Raw genomic sequence first — 20,537 nt, 5'->3', positions numbered from 1 at the left:
AATTAATAAAATTAAGTATTTGAGAAACGACATGTTATCATTTAGTCGTTTTCCTCTGGTTTCACAATAAAATAAGAGCTCGACAACGAGTTCAATGCAAAATTAATGAAATGTAACTAAATTTTCGGCTAGTGTGAATAATAAAGTTCGTTGCGAAACTGGGGGGGAGGTTATAAGTTGATTGCGAAACACGCGAGTCTACCTTGGTGTTTGCAGCCATGACTTCTGGGCTGCTAAGTTGGCGGCATCCTGCCAGATGCCCTAGGTCTAAGTTATTGCCGCGGGAGCACTTTGCCACGTCGTCTGTCATACCTAGGAAATGTTGAGCAGATGTCTTTTGCCTTGGAGTTATTTCTGGGTTGAGCGACTGCCACCTGGATTGTAGGCTGTGGAGCTTGAAGGCATTCACTCATGAACTTTGTAAATTCCGATTAAAATTTCTTCTTTTTACTGTTATAAATTCAGAGGCTATGTGTTTATTGAACACTGTTTCCTTTTGCTTATATAGGTAAATCGCAGTAATTTGTCACTTTATATGTCACTATAATTTTGATTCAAATTATTCATCTGGAATTTAAGTGGTCAGTATGTTTTCTTCAACAAATATTAATTTCGTGAAAATGACGAGCTATCTGATGGATCTCCCTTCCACGTGTTGATGTTTGATTCTTTCCTATCCTGAACCTGTTACCTGGATTCCACATGCTGATATAAATTTGCGTAATACGCGCCACTGGGCAGCCAAAAATACACACTGGTTTTGTCACGCGCAACATCCACAGCCGTGGAGTGTAACATGTTGTGTGGCATCAAATGAAATTATATTGTGGGCATTACTTCATCTTAAGCGCTCTAAATGGACTTTCGTACGCACACTTTCTGACGAACTGTCTGCCGGTTCTTCTAGAAGAGGTACCACTGGATATGCGACGTATACATGGCTACAATACGACGGTTCTCCAGTTCACTCATCCCGTGCTGCAATGGAGGTACTGAGTGAGAACTTTCCTGGACTATGGATAGGACGAAATTCTGTTGTGAAATGACCAGCGAGGTCCCCCGATTTGACTCCTCTTTATTTCTTCTTCGTGAAGGGACACAAAGATCCATTCTATGATGAAGCTCCAGCTACACCAGACGATATGTGTTGTCAAATGGCCAGTGCATGCTGTACCGTATCGTCCACAGTAATTGCATTTGCTTATTGTTCTTTCAGTCTATGGTCAACAGTTTGAAAACAATGCTTAAGTAGAGGATAAAGTTATGTTTCAGGAAGACAAAATTTATGTTATATGATTTGTGTGGATACCAAATCATTGTTAGTGCATTATTTACATCATTTTCATGTGTACGAAATTGCATTTCAGTGTCAAATAATCGATAGCGTGTATTGCTAGTAGGTTGTAACAGTCATTATTCGCTGACTTGCAGAATGAAACGATGTTTCATTGAGAATAATAATCATTTTGTGGTGTACAGATTGTCAATAAAGTATTTTTAATAAAATGCTTACTTCAATAAATGTATTCCATAGTGTGTAATTTGGACCGCTGTAGGCAGAGACACCTTTCTAGCAGCAAGTATTTTATCTCTAAGTAAAAGATAAGTCAAATTTTCCTTCTAACATTTCGATATTTAGTTCAGTAGTTGCATTTTGCAGCACATAGAACGTCTTCATTTTTGAAGAATAAACATCTGACATCTCTGTTTCAGCTCACGTAAATCAGGGAGGATACACAAATGTGAAATAGTTTTCCTAAGCCTTTTGTGATACGTTAGAGTGTGGCCTATGTCGTATTTCTAAGTACAACATTCGTAAGTGAGGCTGCATCTAGGTGGAGAGAGGGTTCAAGGTGAAATAAAGCTTTATTATAGTAGCACAGAAGTACCTTTTATTATATTATCACGCAGCCTGCTTAGCAGTGTTTCCATCATAAATACCGTTTCCGTCCGCCGTAACCTCACGTTCTAGGACATCTCTCGAATTCTGTTACGACACTTTTCAAGATCAACATTAACAAAGTCTATATCACTGTACTTGTCTTCTGAAGACCTGCCGAAAACAATTATAAATGTATACAGTTCCATTTAAAAAGTAAAATAAAGAGTAATTACTTCAATATCTCAGTTGGTACCAGTGGTAAAAATATTAACAGAGCAAAACACATGAGATCTACGACGCTCGAACATTACCAAAAACCACGTTTCGATATATGTAACCGTTCACTAAATAAAAGGGTTGTATCATGTTACGTGACTCACCTGGTATACGAAAGTATAGTATTAGAACAGCGGCCCTGTCCCAAATACTCCAGTTTCCGTTCTTGAGCATTTCCGTTACATCACACCATAGGCTACAGTGACCTGTTATGGTCATTGCATTACGGCCTTACTTTCATTCGATATCCCTGACCAAGTCTTTTTGATAAGGACATTCTGATAGAATTCTGGATGTGATATCATTAGCGCCTTGTATGTTAGTTTCCTTTACAGACGCATTGTACTCTACTAGAATACTAGATACTTCAATCTGCCGTTTTCCTTCCATACTTGAGATTTTTATGTCTTTGTTCCAATTCATATACGAGGGCTATCCACAAAGTACATTACGTTTTGGAATTAAAAATAAATAAAGTATTGGAATTTTTTTTAATTATATACAGATGAAAGCCACACTTAAATACTACTTTTCTACATAGTTGCCATTTAAATTAAGGCACTTATCGTAGCGATGGACGAGCTTGGAAATTCCTTCGTCGTAAAATTCGGCCCCCTGCGCCTTCAACCACGTGGTTAATCAGTAACCCGGTAGAAATACGATTTTTGTGGATATCTTGGAAAGAGGCACTACAATAAACTCTCAAAGGTATTGCCAAACTCTGCACAACCTCAGAAGAGCAATACAAAACAAGCGCAGGGGAAAGTTGGGCTCAAAGATCTTGCTGATTCACGACAACGCCCGGGCCCACACGGCAAATGCCACTCGTGAAGTTCTCGAATCTTTTAAGTGGGAGTTGTTTCCTCATCCGCCGTACAGTCCCGACCTGGCACCGAGCGACTTCCACTTATTCCCAGCAATGAAGAAGTGGTTGGCTATGCAGCGTTTTGATGACGACGCACAGCTTCAAGAAGAGGTAACCACGTGGTTGAAGGCGCAGGCGGCCGAATTTTACGATGAAGGAATTTCCAAACTCGTCCATCGCTACGATAAGTGCCTTAATTTAAATGGCAACTATGTAGAAAAGTAGTATTGAAGTGTGGCTTTCATCTGTATATAATAAAAAAATTTCTAATACTTTATTTTTAATTCCAAAACGTAATGTACTTTGTGGATAGTCGTAAAATATTTAAAAGATTTGAGGGCGTTAGAATTTTACGACTAATCAGGTAATCGTATTTACGCTCCATAATGTGGATATTATATTTCATTTACCCTCACTGCAAAAGATCTGTCACTGAATCCAGAATGCTCAAATCATGCAGTGGAAATCTGTATGAATTAATTTAGTTCCAAAACAATATTTGATGTCAAACTCTGAATGAAACTCTTGTAAAACGTTCCCAAAATTTGCAAGGAATGGATATCCGACGCAGAGATAATTGCTAGTAGACGGGATGCAAAACAATGCCTCTAGGCTAACAGTAAAAGATAAAATACATCAAATACTGAGGTGAATTTAATTCAAGTTCCAGAAGGGCAAGTATTGACAGGTGTTGGTAGTACTCCCAAACCTTCAGATTAATACGTGAAGGTTACATGACACGAAATATTTAGAGATGAATGGGAAAACTGATAGAGCCTGACCTTGGGGAAGACTAGTTTGGGACCGTATATGTGGAATGCGGGTTTTTTACTTCTGTGGCCCATACTGAATGAGAAGCTTCGTGTTTCGTCCCTGTATCGTCTAGCAGTCCTTAGAGCGTTTCACAGTGCTGAACAACCTGCGGTGTCAGATTCTACGAGAGAGTATTGGAACATTGCAGACATACCGCGTCATCGAAGGGAGGCGGGCTTCACACTAGGACTTCATATTACTTCCTACGAAATACGTTTCGAAATACAGTGACGAAAAGAAAATAAGACTTGTCTCCTGAACAAGTATCTGCCGAAGCACTTCAGTCTGACGACAGCAGATTCTCCTCAGATCAGGGATCCCACGGTGCAATACGCGTTGCGCAGTATTACAGTTCCCATGCAACACATTACGTGGCTGAATAACTGTCTCCTAGAGTAGTATCATGTCTGATTTTTCTCATTTCAGCACAGGGACAATTAGCTATAAACACACGACTGAGTCAGATTAATATGACCACTGCCTAGGTTCGACGTCAACGGAAAGTAAGCACTCACAGTCGGCATATGGCAGCACTAGCAGTGCGGTACACTAAAATCTCAGTAACTGCGTATCAGACATGAAAAGTCCAAAGAAATGGGTAATTATGAACTTAATGCATTCTAGCATGATGAAATGTGTCCTACTCTCAGGATTATGGTGTGTACAGGGACTGGAGAACAGTCATTCAATAGACGCATATGGTACATCAATAGCAATGCGGTCGCAGGTTCAAATCCTGCGTCGGGCATGGATGTGTGTGATGTCTTTAGGTTAGTTAGGTTTAAGTAGTTCTAAGTTCTAGGTGACTAATGACCTCAGAAGTTGAGTCCCATAGTGCTCAGAACCATTTGAACCATTTATCCAGCAGATAAAATAGTCCAGACCATCTAGGGTGCCCTCCTCCAACTACAACGACTGGGGAAGGAGGTGGCTTTCTGCTGCTTTTCAAGTCACTTTAGTATTGCTCGGAACGGTGGGCAGATCTTGCTGCCAAGAAGACGTTTCTCGATTAGCAAGTATTTCAGTGTGCCATCCCCCTGCATGCACTCACCTCGCTATTGAGCTCACGAGTCATGCGTCGGTGGGAGGATGACTGACAATAAGCTCCGTTTAGTCAAACCCACAATGTGTGTGTGTGTACTTCCTTCTAACCATGTATACGGGGCGAGCTTCTCCTCACTCTGCTTCCGACAGGCCACAGTCCTATGACACATGGCTTCCTGCTCTGGCGAGAGGACCCTCCAATGTGTGGTACTTGTGTCGACCAGGTCACTGTGCGCCACGTTTCATTGGATTGCGCTTTATTTTTATGACCAGCGGGTCATGCCTGACTTGCCGAAGGATGATCTGCTATATTTTTTAGGAAATTTAAAGTTTTGAAGTTCTGTCACTTGTCCAATGTTTTTACCAAGATTTTAGGGAGAGGGTCTTAATTTGTTCACAGGGTGACTGGCTTGCCCATATTTTACGCAAGTGGGCAGCCAGTGACAATTTCCTGTGGCATCCTTGACGCTCCCTTCTCATTTTCCTTACGTTTTATTTTCTTATACAGCATTTTCCCGCTTTTTTGCGTGTACCCTTCGATTTTACTAAATTTATCCACTTTTACTGTGTTTCAGGGCACTTTGAGCGCCCGTAAGCCCCAACACACACACACACACACACACACACACACACACACACACACACACACACACACCAATTAGCGATGTATCTATTGGATCTAGTTATTGCCCTTTCTTAGGAACAGCAGGGGCTCTCATATTATACAACATGACAAACGGTCTCTCTAATAAGCAGGATTTACTTTCGCCACGTATTTATGGAAAGGGAGAGGGGAGCGCAGATCTGGCTTTATTGGAATTTTCTGCAGGCGCACAATTATACCTAAACCCATGCCTTCAATTGCTATTGAATTTAATTATTTAGATTACACAGATCAAGTTCAGAAAAAGACACTACAAGAGGACTCGGTCGGGGCGGAGGAGTATCTGCCTAATTATTTCCAACTTCATTAAAACGTGCGTCAAAGTGGAGGGAGCATATGGTCCACATGACTCTGAATGGCAATTTCGGTTTAATCCTGCATTCCGAAACAACAGCACGTTACTTAACTGGCGGTGCAAGAACATTTACTAACATGTGGCGGGAAAATTCTACAAGTCCGCATTCCCACAGGGTAAATGTCAATAAACTCGCAACCTTCTGCGATACAATAGTTTACCCTAAAAACTTGGTAGCATACATCATAGCATTTAAATCAAAGTAGTAATAGAGGCACAAGAAGCACTGACCATCGAACGGCGGGAAAAATTATGCAAGTCCCCATTTTATCAACAGGCATTAAAGTCGGAACTATTTGTAGATACAATAGTTTAACTCGAGCACTTCATATAATACACTTCATTGTAAGCAAAGCAAATGGTTATGGGGGGCAGAAGGAACATTTAGTACTTATCACCTTGATACTAGTTCTCACACGTGGTCAAGTTGGGGTAGCCAACAGAAATGCAAAAATTCTGACACACAAGATTATATCTGTCGTATCTCCCACTCCCGCACTACCGTGTAATTATTTACTCATACCTTGTATCAGTTCCTATTAACGTCCGTTGACAGAGTTTGGCGCCAAAATGAATGTGGCACAGTTCGGCGCCAAAGTGAATACGCGCACATTTCATGATTCAGAGTTCTAATTCTCTGCACTAATTGACTACATCTGAATTGAGCTACACAAAATTGTAGCGAAGCTACTGTACATTTTTGGAACGAAACTACACTTTACTAACGTGGCGGTTGTTCCAACTGACCACATGGCGGGATACCAAGTACACGAAGAAAACATAAAAGAAATCAAAAAAGTCCCCCAAATTTCACTGTGAAAGAAACACCACATTAAAATACTTTAAATGAATTAACTTCGGTTACGCCCACAGAAATAATTAGACCGTGAGCTTAATCAAATTACGAAAATAAACTCCCTTACGGGAGTTTCACGGCAGTCTCACACTTGATTTCAAAACCTGGACCTTATTAACGAACATATTTGAAACATTCTACTACCTTTGATAATATTACCATAAAATCGAGAGCTAAGTCTTAAACGTCTGCACAGCGCCGCTACTCGAGAACCAGTGTCCTGAGGGCCACATCGCCTAACCGTTGCACGTTGGTTGGGGTGGAGATGGTGGTTTGCTAACTTGGGAGAGCCAATACTCATGCCTTCACGTCCTCTCTGACCTGATTTGCGCACTTTCTCTCTTCCAAACTTGTTCGCGCTTGGGGATTGGTACTACCCTACCAGAGAATCATTCTACTCATGTGATGCTAAAACCTCTGACTGAAGCTTTCTGCTACTTCACATAATTTCTCACTCATACAGCCCAGGTTGCACAAGGGGAAGGATGCCGGGAAACGTCGCACACACTAAATAAAATCAGTAAATAAATAAATAAACAAACACTGTTTGGTCCATTATCTCCAATGTGTTACCAACTGATTTATTTCTGCTGAGAAAAACCTTCCCGCTATTAATTTTCTTGTACCGGAAATTTAACGAGAAAAAATGTGGAGCAGTACAACAAGTTGTGTTTCATCATTCTCGGGTATCTTCGAATAAAATGGACTCAGAACTATCTTTCCGATGGAACGACAGTCCAGGACTTTTTTTTTTAGTTGGTGCTACGTGAAGGAGACCCTAATCTCCACGCTACACCAGTCCATTTTTTTTTTCAAATGTTATGCTTGGCAGGGTTCAAAGTACATCATTTGAAAAAGATAAGTTACGAAGACCACACAAATGGGTACTACTGACACAGTGACCATTGCCACAATTATTCAGACCATTTAAAAAACTCTATAAATGAAATCATCTTAAGCAATCAATCACACTTATATCAAACACAGGTTCATACTCATAATGTAAACACAATACATTATCATAAAACATAAGAATACACAGACTCATAACAAAGGTGACTGTTAGTGAATGTCACCAAAACCATAGTATGTACTATGCAAAGGGAATCAATAATATAAAACACCCAACCTTCAATGGCTGGACATTTTCTGCTAGTCAGTAATCAGAAACTCTGGTAAAGAAAATGCATGTTCGAAACTGGTCCACTATTGGAGACGATTTGCTCGTAATGAAACCCTTAATAACGTATTTGAGACCGATAACTGCTAGAATCTATTTGCCCATAATGAACCTCTTCATAATTCATCTTTGATTAACACCAAATCGCACATTAAATTAGTACAAAAGTATATAATGGCACATTAGGTAGATCACTAATTTCATGGGAAAAGTAACTTTGTACTTTAACTCATTATTAAGTTTTACCTAATTTGTTCATTGCTGACTAGCAATGAAGTTATGTGCCTCATGAAAGCAGTGTTATGATCTACCATCTTTATCTAGTTAACTCACTGAGTAATAGCCCTTTTAAACATATTATGACCAGATAACACTTCACTACGTTATATGTACTATCTTTAGGCTAAGGGCCTCCTTGTCAGTTCTGGACAGATAGGAATGAGGGAATAACCGTGGACCTACTTTCTAATTGAGTTATTAGACAACATCTTCCCTTGAGACAGCAAACATTTTGTTCATCTTACTGCACCAGTTTCAGGCTGATAAATAACAGAAAACAACATACCCTCGATCACTCTTCTAAGATCGGAGATAATTCTTTATATTAAATCAAAACATCCACTCTTTCATCTCTGCTCAGAACTGTTACTCAGTGAACAAGTTGCTGTTCTCTTGCACGTTTCATCAAAGAAAGGAAACACTAATGAAATGACTAATCTAGGACAAACATTTCATATCCTATGCAACATAAACAAGGACTGAGGATATTAATATGAGGATACATTGACAAAGATTCACATTATGAACATTTCCAACACGATACAGAATAAACATTTTTCCTAGCTCTCACGCTAGTTCGGTGATTGTTGGGCATGCACTTCGATTGAGTAGTCACACGGCACTATGGAATCACACACATACACACACACACACACACACCATACAGTGTATCCTTCATGTAGGGCTTTCTTCCAAAGGAACTTGGAAGTGGGTAGCCTATTACACTCTGCCAACTCTCCTTCATTCCACGCTGTTGCGTAAAATTTATTTTACCTTAGACACCTCCTTTCTGCAAAATTATGGCCGCACACTAGTTGTCCCTTTTCAGTCAACACACTGTCAGAAACCAGCTCCCATTTTCACTAGCCTTAGAGCAGCTTGACTAGTGGAATGGACTGGACCACGGCACATCAGTCCTATTAACCCAAATAAAGCCGTCTGTCAAACAACTACACTGCATGTTCGTGTCCCTAAGTTTTTGACCTAATCCCACTGTCCTCAGTCTATTTCCGAAATCTTTAACAGGAATTTGTCATGGTTTACGACCGTAGGTTCTGTGATGAACAGTTTCTAACAGTTTCTAGCCTGGTACTGCTGTTTGTGGGTACCCTTCACCGTCATGGGTCACTAAAATCAAGTGAATTTCATCATAACTGCACACGCAATTTACCCAATTAAATATCGGCTTATTTATGCCCTCTTTCTAAGTTCGAAGTCCGCAGTCTTTGGATTGAAAGTTCTACAGCGGGTTCTCCCTATTCTCCGTGTCCATGCAGCCTAGAAGGGTTACTAATGAGGCTATCAGTCCTTAGTATTTTATCCTTTATCCTTTGGCCCTTGCAAAAACAACAGTGTTCTCCATCACCAACTAACAGGTTCAGTAGCACTAATAGCCTCTGTCAAAGTCGCCGCTTCCTGTGTCCCGGCGGAACGACATTGTGATCTCCCTCTGACAAGGCGCCCCGTAGCGATAGCAACAGGGATCTTCTTTGCAGTGGAAAGAGTTTAGCCGCCCTGACCGGCAGTGACCCTTTCACAGGTAGCTGCCCGGAGTCGACGTACACCCGTAACTCGGTGCCGTGCGTCATCAGTGCGGGACACCGTGACTGCTTTCTCCCTGTCAAGCTCCGCCTCTGCCAAGTGGAGCGCGAGGGGGGGGGGGCGGCGGGAGGGGGGGAGGAGTGAGCCGCGGGACTCCCTTCATAAGTCCCGCCACTGCCGCTCCCGTCCCTGCGATCAGCTGTTGGACGGGGACAGATCCTCCCGTGTCCTTGCTGCCTGGAGCCGACAGGCTGCCCATTCTTTCTCGCTGTCACTTTGCAGCGTTTAAATGGAACAACTGTCACTCCCTTAAACTTTAGGGGTTCTCATTTTTTCAGTACTTCGTGCCAAGTGCAATTTTCACGTAACCCACCGTACACCAAAACTTAATTATCTACAGAATTCGCCAGAGCTTTACAATTAGTGTCGAATAGCTTTTAACAAAAATTAAACAATCCTAAACATCTACATACTACATCTTTGATTACTTACACAGGCCTCTAAAATGTCCATTCTCATTTGTTAGGTACTTTACACTTACTAAACGAATTAACACTGCAGGTCTTTTGATCCGTGAATAATAATTAAATAAAGAAAATAAATATCTAGAAGTCTGTACAGTGTTGGAGACACTCTATAATAACTAGCCTATTGCTTGCTTAAATGTAGTATACCCTCTTTGGAAATTTAATTATTATGGTCACATTCTTAGGTACAAATCATAGTTGAGTGCCAATAAAGGAGCAAATTGTGAAGTCAGTCATGGCAGGTATCTTTGGTTGTAAGGATCGGTATGCTATTCACTACACCATCACCACAATCTACATGTCCTGCCATTCTACCTGCTCACATCTCATAGATTATCTGGGTCCAAGTTACTTGCTCATTATCCAAAACCTTTACTAATCACATCAAGGTCTTACATATCCTCTTTCACTATCATCTTCTCCTCTAGTCTACCTTCAAAACAGGTTAGATGTTTTATTACTGTTCCTTTACCACACACAAACAGCCAGTACAGGTGACAGTAAGTACTTAAAAATGCTGATCTGCGTTTCCTGTCATATACACGGTGTTACAAAAAGGTACGGCCAAACTTTCAGGAAACATTCCTCACACACAAATAAAGAAATGATGTTATGTGGACATGTGTCCGGAAACACTTTGTTTCCATGTTAGAGCTCATTTTAGTTTCTTCCACCTACGCTCAATGGAACACGTTAGCATGATTTCATACGGGATACTCCACCTGTGCTGCTAGAACATGTGCCTTTACACGTAAGACACAACATTTGGTTCATGCACGATGGCGCTCCTGCACATTTCAGTCGAAGTGTTCGTACGCTTCTCAACAACAGATTCGGTGACCGATGGATTGGTAGAGGCGGACCAATTCCATGGCCTCCACGCTCTCCTGACATCAACCCTCTTGACTTTCATTTATGGGGGAATTTGAAAGCTCTTGTCTACGCAACCCCGGTACCAAATGTAGAGACTCTTCGTGCTCGTATTGTGGACGGCTGTGATACAATACGCCATTCTCCAGGGCTGCATCAGCGCATCAGGGATTCCATGCGGTCCGCAGCTCGTGGTCGTGCGGTAGCGTTCTCGCTTCCCACGCCCGGGTTCCCGGGTTCGATTCCCGGCGGGGTCAGGGATTTTCTCTGCCTCGTGATGACTGGGTGTTGTGTGCTGTCCTTAGGTTAGTTAGGTTTAAGTAGTTCTAAGTTCTAGGGGACTGATGACCATCGATGTTAAGTCCCATAGTGCTCAGAGCCAGTTTTGATTCCATGCGACGGAGGGTGGATGCATGTATCCTCGCTAACGGTGGACTTTTGAACATTTCCTGTAACATAGTGTTTGAAGTCACGCTGGTACGTTCTGTTGCTGTGTGTTTCCATTCCATGATTAATGTGATTTGAAGAGAAGTCATAAAATGAGCTCTAACATGGAAAGTAAGCATTTCCGGACACATGTCCACATAACATATTTTCTTTCTTTGTGTGTGAGGAATGTTTCCTGAAAGTTTGGCCGTACCTTTTTGTAACACCCTGTAGTCAACTTTGCGTTCAGACCTTCTTCACACTGTTCAACATGTTTCTCCTTTTTTGTGGGATACTATTGTTCTTTTGTTATCCGATATAATTATTTCATCGGACATTGCATTTAACAACGTAAATATTGTAACCCCATTACGTGTTTTCTCCTCTTTGGCATGTTTACCTACTTCTTGTCAATCTAATGAAGTATATCTTCAAGATTAACTTCTATACACGAAGTTTATACCGTGTGTGTGTATGATAGACAGACAGAGAGAGAGAGAGAGAGAGAGAGAGAGAGAGAGAGAGAGAGAGAGAGAGAGAGAGAGATACCTGAAGGATTTTTTTTTTTTTTTTTGTGTAGTAGGTTGGTTGGTGGTTTGAAGTGTATGGTGTTGTACTAGCTGTTAGCGAGTGGTTGAAAGCTTTAGTGACAGCTGATTTGATTTTTCGCTTCAGTACTCTGTGGAGGGGTTTACGGATAAGTGCGTGTAAAGACGTTGGGTGGTATTATTATTATATTGGACAGATTTATTACATTAATCTTCCTTAGGAGCGTTATTCTATTATTTTAACTACTAGTGTAAATAATGAATTGCTTGGCATGTGGGCATGTGTACTTGCTCATTCATCAGGATTTGCTTTCTGCTTTGGTTTTCTGTATGTGGTAATTTTGTTGCAGGGTTAGGAGATATTTCTTATTGTAGATTCTAAATATTTTCATGTCATCTTCTCTAGTGATTGGTTTGTGGTCATGTTCTCTTAGGTGATCTGCAAATGTGGAGTGGTTTGTCCTATTCCAGGTTCTCATGTGTTCTTTGTATCAGACTTCAAATGTTCTACGTGTTCGTCCTATGTATCTCGCCTCACAAGTATTCCATTTGTAACGTTCCCTGGTCGCACACACACTATTAATAAACTAAAATTTAATTGTACTATATACACCGCTATGAAGCAATTTGTATATACTGTAACTATTTAACAAAAAATATTATTTAATTTTGGTAAAGGACATTCGTTATTATTGTAATATTTTCTGTAATAATATTATCGATGTATTTATGATTGTAATATTTCTATACTTATAATGTAATTACGAAATGTGTCAATAACTGCGATAAGAAAAATGTAAAATACAGCCGCAGATTGCAGAGAGACAATAACGGTTGAGAGTCGTATAAATAGGAATACATAGTGTGCATTCTTTGTCGTCTTCCTCGAGAGCTGAGAGAGAGAGGAACCTGTGACGTAGCATTTTATGAATGGGTAGACTTCATCTGTCTGTATCTAGATTTAGCCGCCATTAGAGGAGAAATTACAAACTAATGTAACTTGAATTATTGTTGAGGTCTAAATACATTATAATTTAACAAAAGTGTGTATGGTGTCACCGCCAGACACCACACTTGCTAGGTGGTAGCCTTTAAATCGGCCGCGGTCCGTTAGTATACGTCGGACCCGCGTGTCGCCACTATCAGTGATTGCAGACCGAGCACCGCCACACGGCAGGTCTAGAGAGACTTCCTAGCACTCGCCCCAGTTGTACAGCCGACTTTGCTAGCGATGGTTCACTGACAAATTACGCTCTCATTTGCCGAGACGATAGTTAGCATAGCTTTCAGCTACGTCATTTGCTACGACCTAGCATGGCGCCATTATCAATTGCTATTTATCTTGTGATGCATGTACCGTCAGACCGATGTTCACCAATTATGGATTAAAGTTAAGTATCCCAGAAGCTACGTACTATTTTTGCAACTATAAAGACCTTGTCCTGTTCCGGACCTCACGCCATCCTGCGTGAGCTTAAACGCGTGCCCTTCGGCCTCCCATCCTAGTGGATTGGCTGTCTTGCTAGTCCACAAAAGTTGGTGACGAGAATTCCGCGTTCGTATTGATATAGCCCTGATTTACTTGTGTAATGGCTTCGCCACAATCTTCAGATGTACTGTCCGAATTTTATCGCTTGCAGAATCAGCAGACGCAGGCCTTATTGGATGCCCTTGGACAGCTCGTCCAGGGTCAATGCGCACTGCAAAACGATGCGGCAGCTGCTGCTCCACCGCTACCACAGCCACAACACGCAGTTGCACCACCTTTTCGTCCTTTTGATGCTGCACTGGAAAGCTGGACGGAGTGGTCACGCCAATTTGGATTCCATCTCGCCGCCTACAGAATTCAAGGTAATGAGCGGCAGTCTTTTTTGTTAGCATCCGTAGGCGTCCAGACGTACCGTGTGGTAGTGAAATTATTTCCCCGATGCGACGTAGCAACTCTGTCCTACGACGAAATTTTGTCTGCATTAGATGCATATTTCAAGGAATCAGTCAATGTAGTTGCGAAAAGGTATACCTTCTTTCGTACAAAACGTATGGCCGGTCGAACTAATCGGGAGTGGGTTGCAACTTTGCAAGGCCTTACTAGGGATTGTGCTTTTGAGAGTCAATGTGGCCTCCCTTATTCAGATACTATGGTACGTGATGCAATTGCACAGAACGTTTCTGATGTTCGTATAAGGGAACAGATTTTGAAACTAGTCAGTCCTTCCCTTCAACAAGTGATGGACATATTGGATCGGCAGGACACACTTGACTTTGCTCAGGCATCATTTGAAACTTCGCCACCCATGTGTCAGGTTAACCGGCCCGCCGGGCGCGCTGCACGGAACAGTAAACAGCCCTCGTGCCTGTCCGCACAGTTGCCGCCTGGCTCTCGGCCACGTGTACTGCACTGGCAAGCCAAAGCAGTGAAATCATGCCTGCGCTGTGCTACTACACATTCGCATGACAATTGCCCGTCATGCCAAGCTATTTGCTTTTTCTGTAATAAAAAGGGACATGCTCAAAGTGCTTGCCCGAAAAAGCTCAGATCGGACACTCACAACCATTCCAGGCCCTTTGCTTTGCGCCGGAATCGGAATCGAACCGAGGCTACTTGGGCTCATGAACCTTCGCCCATGGAAATTCATGTAGTTCATTCCACTCCGCCCAGTGCCACACTCTCTAACGGTGACTGTGTTCGTCCTACAAATAGTGTGCATCGACATCGACGGAATTCCTGTCAAATCGCAAGTCATTCTGTCCCAGTGTCAGTTCACGTTGCACGAGACAGTCGCTCTTGTCGTCAGCAGGACAATAAACTTTTTGTCGACTTGGACATTAACGGCAAAGTGATACCATTCCAGCTCGATACTGGAGCTGTAGTTTCACTGATCAATCACGACACGTACAAACAGCTGGGCACACCTCCGTTGCGTGCCGCAAATGTTAAGCTCAGTAGTTATTCAGGACAAGCAATTCCTGTGTTAGGACGGTGCAGCCTTCTTGCAACATACAAGGGACAAACAAAACTTGTGCCATTGTACGTCCTTCGTTCTTCTGCAGTGAACTTATTTGGTTTAGATTTATTTCAGTTGTTTAACTTGTCTATAGTCAATCAGTGAACCAGACTGTGCCTTCAGATAGTGTTTCAAGTCTATGTGAAGAGTTTGGAGACATTTTTTCACCGGGCCTTGGTTGCGCTAAGAACTATAAAGCACATTTGGAACTGAAAGTACATGCGCAACCGAAATTTTTCAGAGCGCGCAATGTTCCCCACGCATTGCGTGATGAGGTCGCAAGAACATTACACTATTTGGAATCCCAAGGTGTGATTGAACGTGTGCAGGCTTCTCTCTGGGCATCACCCTTAGTAATTTTGCCAAAACCTTCCGGAAAATTGAGACTGTGTGTGGACTTCAAGGCTACAGTGAATCCACAACTAGTGATTGCAACTTTTCCTTTACCCCGCCCGGAAGATCTTTTTGACAAACTGTGCCCGGGTAAATATTTTTCGAAGTTGGACCTAGCAGATGCGTCCTTGCAAATACCGGTGGACGAAGACTCCCAACGCGTTTTGGTGGTTAACACGCATCTTGGTTTGTATCGATTCAAACGACTGCCATTCGGGTGTGCATCCGCCCCTGCATTGTTTCAGCAATATCTGCAAACTGTTTGTGCGTCGGTCCCTACTGCAGCAAACCGTCTTGACGATATTGTGATCTCCGGAAAGACGGAAGAAGAACATTTAGCCAATCTCAGAGCATTATTTCAGGTCTTGCGACAAAATGGTCTTTGCTTGCGGAAGGACAAATGTGTGTTTTTTGCTCGTGACTTACCCTATCTGGGACATGTACTCAATGCCCAAGGCATACATCCTAGTCCCGAGCACCTCCGTGCCATACAAGACTTGCCTTCGCCGCAGAATTTGAAGCAGCTACCGAGTGTGCTGGGAAAAATTAACTATTATCATCGCTATGTGCGCCACGCCTCTTCCATTTCAGCTCCGCTTCATCGCTGACGCCGTAAGGGTGTTCCGTTCGTCTGGACGACGGAATGCGAACGCGCCTTTCGCCAGTTGAAATCGGCGTTGCTTTCCAATACTTGCCTTACGCCATTCGATCCCCGGAAGCCATTTTGTTGATGGTGGATACATCGGATTTCGGGATCGGTACTGTGCTTGCGCACAAAGATGGTTCGCGCGATCGCCCTATTGCCTTTGCGTCCAAATTGCTCTCGTCTGCGTAACGAAATTATTCACAGATCGAGAAAGAAGCATTGTCTCTCGTATTTGGTGTTACAAAGTTTCATGATTTCTTGTATGGTCGTCACTTTACCATCATCACAGACCACAAACCTTTGACATCGCTTTTTCATCCGACCAATCCTGTACCTCCACGTACAGCGCAGAAATTCATTCGCTGGTCTATGTTCCTCTCGCAGTACCGCTACGATATCTTGTATCGGTCCACTGCTAAGCACGGAAACGCCGATGCGTTGTCCCGTTTGCCTGTTGCTGAGGATAGGGCATTCGATTCCTCCGAACTTGCTTGCATGTTCATTGATTCCGAAACCGATGACGTGGTCGACTCGTTTCCGATTGATTTTCGTCGTGTAGCTACAGCCACAGCCGCCGACCCTGTCCTTGCTACCGTTCTGCGTTTAGTTGCTACGCAATGGCCCTTGTCATAGTCACGGATCGGGGACCCATTGGTTCGCCGAATTTTTGCTCACAAGGAGAGACTTTTTGTACGACGTGGTGTTTTGCTGTTGCGTTCTGATAATGATCAGTCCAGGGTTGTGGTCCCACGTTCGTTACAGTCCTCTGTTTTACATCTTCTCCACCAAGGACATTGGGGTATAGTGCGAACGAAACAACTTGCTCGTCTGCACTGTACTTGGTTCGGAATCGATGCCACGATTACGAATATGTGCTCTTCTTGCATGGTGTGTGCCGAACAACAGTCAGCACCACCGCGGAAATTCTTTGCATGGCCAAAAGCCACTTCCCCTTGGCAACGCTTACACATCGATTTTGCTGGTCCATTCTGGAATGCTCGATGGTTGGTTGTTGTCGATTCATTCAGTAATTTTCCTTTTGTTGTCCGGATGTCTTCCACGACGTCTTCTGCCACCATCCAAGCGTTATCCGCTATCTTTTGCGTTGAAGGTCTTCCGCAGACTATTGTTTCCGACAATGGCCCACAATTCATGTCCGCAGAGTTTCAGTCATTCTGCAAGGCCAATGGTATTCAATATCTGACGTCCGCGCCGTTTTCGCCACAGTCAAACGGTGTCGCTGAACGTTTGGTCAGGACTTTCAAGTCACAGATGTTGAAGCTGGAAGAGTCGCATTCTCGGGAGAACGCGTTACTGCTCTTTTTGTCTTCGTATCGCTCTCAGCCCCGAGATGGTCGCTCGCCAGCTGAGTTGCTTCACGGTCGCCCTCATCAAACCTTGATGTCTTTGCTGCATCCGCCGCATCAGGTTCCTGTGCAGCGGCAGCCACCTGCTTTTGCTCCAGACGACGTTGTCTATTATCGCAACTATCGATGTTCACGGCGTTGGCTCGCAGGGCGCATTCTTCGCTGCCTCTGCCGCGCTATGTATCTTGTTTTGTGGGTCTCTGGTGAGGTGCGTCGGCATCTCAATCAGCTGCGCCTCTGTCGTCGCACGGGTTCTGCCGCTCCCCGTCTGCTTTCAGCGACGGTGCCGTCCGGTCAGCGCCCTGGGGACCCATCTACTGGCTCGCCTCAGCCCCAGGTGTTGCCGCCGATGCCTTCCATTTTCCCCCATGGCGACGTGCCGCCGCCGCCGCCGCCGCCGCCGCCGCCGCCGCCGCCTGTTCTCCCGCCGGCGACGCCCGCAATGGACGCGTCGGTGCAACCGCCGGGCGCCTCCCTGCGTCACGCGCCGCCGATCGCTTCCCGTGACCAGTTGTCCTCCGCCATGGAACTCTTGCCCGCTCCGGACCATATGTCGTCTTCGCCCGTCGGGTGCCCCGACCCGATGGCGGTCGATCCTTCGGCCCCTCCTGTCTCTCTATGGGCGCATACACCGCATGTTGGCGTGCACCCTGAAGCAGGTTTTCAGGCGTTTCCTAGCTCCCCTCGGTCCGAATGGCAGGGTGCGGGTGGCACAGCCTTGCCTGTTGTTAGGCTCCCCACCTCGTCGCATACGCCAACATGGGGGTCCTCTCCACGGCGGGCGGAAGCCTTATGCAACAACCGTCCGCCGATTTGCGGGGGAGGAATGTGGTGTCACCGCCAGACACCACACTTGCTAGGTGGTAGCCTTTAAATCGGCCGCGGTCAGTTAGTATACGTCGGACCCGCGTGTCGCCACTATCAGTGATTGCAGACCGAGCGCCGCCACACGGCAGGTCTAGAGAGACTTCCTAGCACTCGCCCCAGTTGTACAGCCGACTTTGCTAGCGATGGTTCACTGACAAATTACGCTCTCATTTGCCGAGACGATAGTTAGCATAGCTTTCAGCTACGTCATTTGCTACGACCTAGCATGGCGCCATTATCAATTGCTATTTATCTTGTGATGCATGTACCGTCAGACCGATGTTCACCAATTATGGATTAAAGTTAAGTATTCCAGAAGCTACGTACTATTTTTGCAACTATAAAGACCTTGTCCTGTTCCGGACCTCACGCCATCCTGCGTGAGCTTAAACGCGTGCCCTTCGGCCTCCCGTCCTAGTGGATTGGCTGTCTTACCAGTCCACAAAAGTGTGTATTACTAATGTAAATTAGCTTGCCCATTTCATCTATAATATTTCTTTAAAAAATTTTCAGCATTTTTAGCGGTGTTGCTGGGCTGTGCCGTGACCCAACGATTTGCAGCGGCGGCACATTTAAAAAATTGTTCCGCTAAGAAAAATTAAGCAAACCCGTAAGTCGGAAGCAGATAAAAATTAGCAGTGAATTAAGTAAATGTCTTTCTTTTACAGCGATCCTGAGACTGACGGAATTTATTACTAGTTTCATATTTGTGCATTCATAGGTGGATAGTTAACGTTGAAATTTAACAATTTGTTGGTTCTTTCAAATAACTTAAATGTATAGTGAAGTGTGTTTTATCAATGATAATTAAACGTCGGCTTGGCAATATTTAACCATTTTCTGCTAATAGAGACAGTCTTGTATTCCTTAGCTAACGCCGGGAAAGAATTCAGTAAATATTAAAAAAAACCACTGCATTTAGAAAATGTGTGCCAAGGCCGAATTATGTGAAAGATTTAATTCTCAACTAAATATTCTTAGTCAGTTAACATGAATTTATCAGCATGAGAGGGCTGACTAAGTTCACGTAATTTTAAATGTACTTAATTCTGTCTAAATGAATTTTTATTACCACACGTAAATAAGGGGTTCTACAACAAAGTTCGTACGTACTGAAAGAAAGAGCAAATAACAAAAAACAAATAAGAAAGGTATTTGTTTATTTTTTTAATTTAATTTAATTTCATTACATTGGCGCCCAACGTGGGGCACGAATATGCAGTGGCCACAAAATACCCTGAGATAACTAGGGAATTATTGTAGTCGAACTTTGTTGGAGAACAATTAATAATTTTTTCATGTATTGTATGTATTGCCTAACCAATATTGGGTGGTAATACCTGTATATGATTTTTTGCATTAGAACACTATATACCCAGAGGCAAGCTGAAGAAGAGAGCTCATTATATCAAAAAATTAATTACCTACTGAAGTGTCGGCAGAAGTGCCAACACCGTGTTGTTTGAGGAAGCCGAAATGCACGCTATAAGCTCACGCAGGATGGCGTGAGGTCTGAAACAGGATACGTAATGAATGCTATAAAGAAAAGTACGTAGCTTCTGGAATACTTAACTTTAATCCACAATTGGTGAACATTGGTCTTGTTACTGTACATGCTTCATTAGATACATAGCAAAGGTTCAATGGCGCCTTGCTAGGTCGTAGCAATTGACTTAGCTGAAGGCTATGCTAACTATCGTCTCGGCAAATGAGAGTGTATTTCTCAGTGAACCTTTCCTAGCAAAGTCGGCTGTACAACTGGGGCGAGTGCTAGTAAGTCTCTCGAGACCTGCCGCGTGGTGGCGCTCGGTCTGCGATCACTGACAGTGGCGACACGCGGGTCCGACATGTACTAATGGACCGCGGCCGATTTAAAGCTACCACCTAGCAAGTGTGGTGTCTGGCGGTGACACCACACCTGCCACAATACCAGGGGGCAGCTGCACCCAAGATAGATCACCAAAAGGTAAAGCTACAGTGTAGTTGTCCTGTGGGTAGTAAAGTAGCCTCAGTGCAGTGTTCTCGGATCATTAGTGGTGTGCTTGCTGTTAGTGTTTTTTTTTTGTTTTTTTTATATAACAGGACATTTGAGTAGTTAGTCATCGTAGTATATAATAAGTGTGTTTCAACAA

Source organism: Schistocerca serialis, chromosome 1 (genome assembly GCF_023864345.2).
Source record: "Schistocerca serialis cubense isolate TAMUIC-IGC-003099 chromosome 1, iqSchSeri2.2, whole genome shotgun sequence".
Taxonomy (NCBI): domain Eukaryota; kingdom Metazoa; phylum Arthropoda; class Insecta; order Orthoptera; family Acrididae; genus Schistocerca; species Schistocerca serialis.
This window is presented reverse-complemented; position numbering follows the sequence as displayed.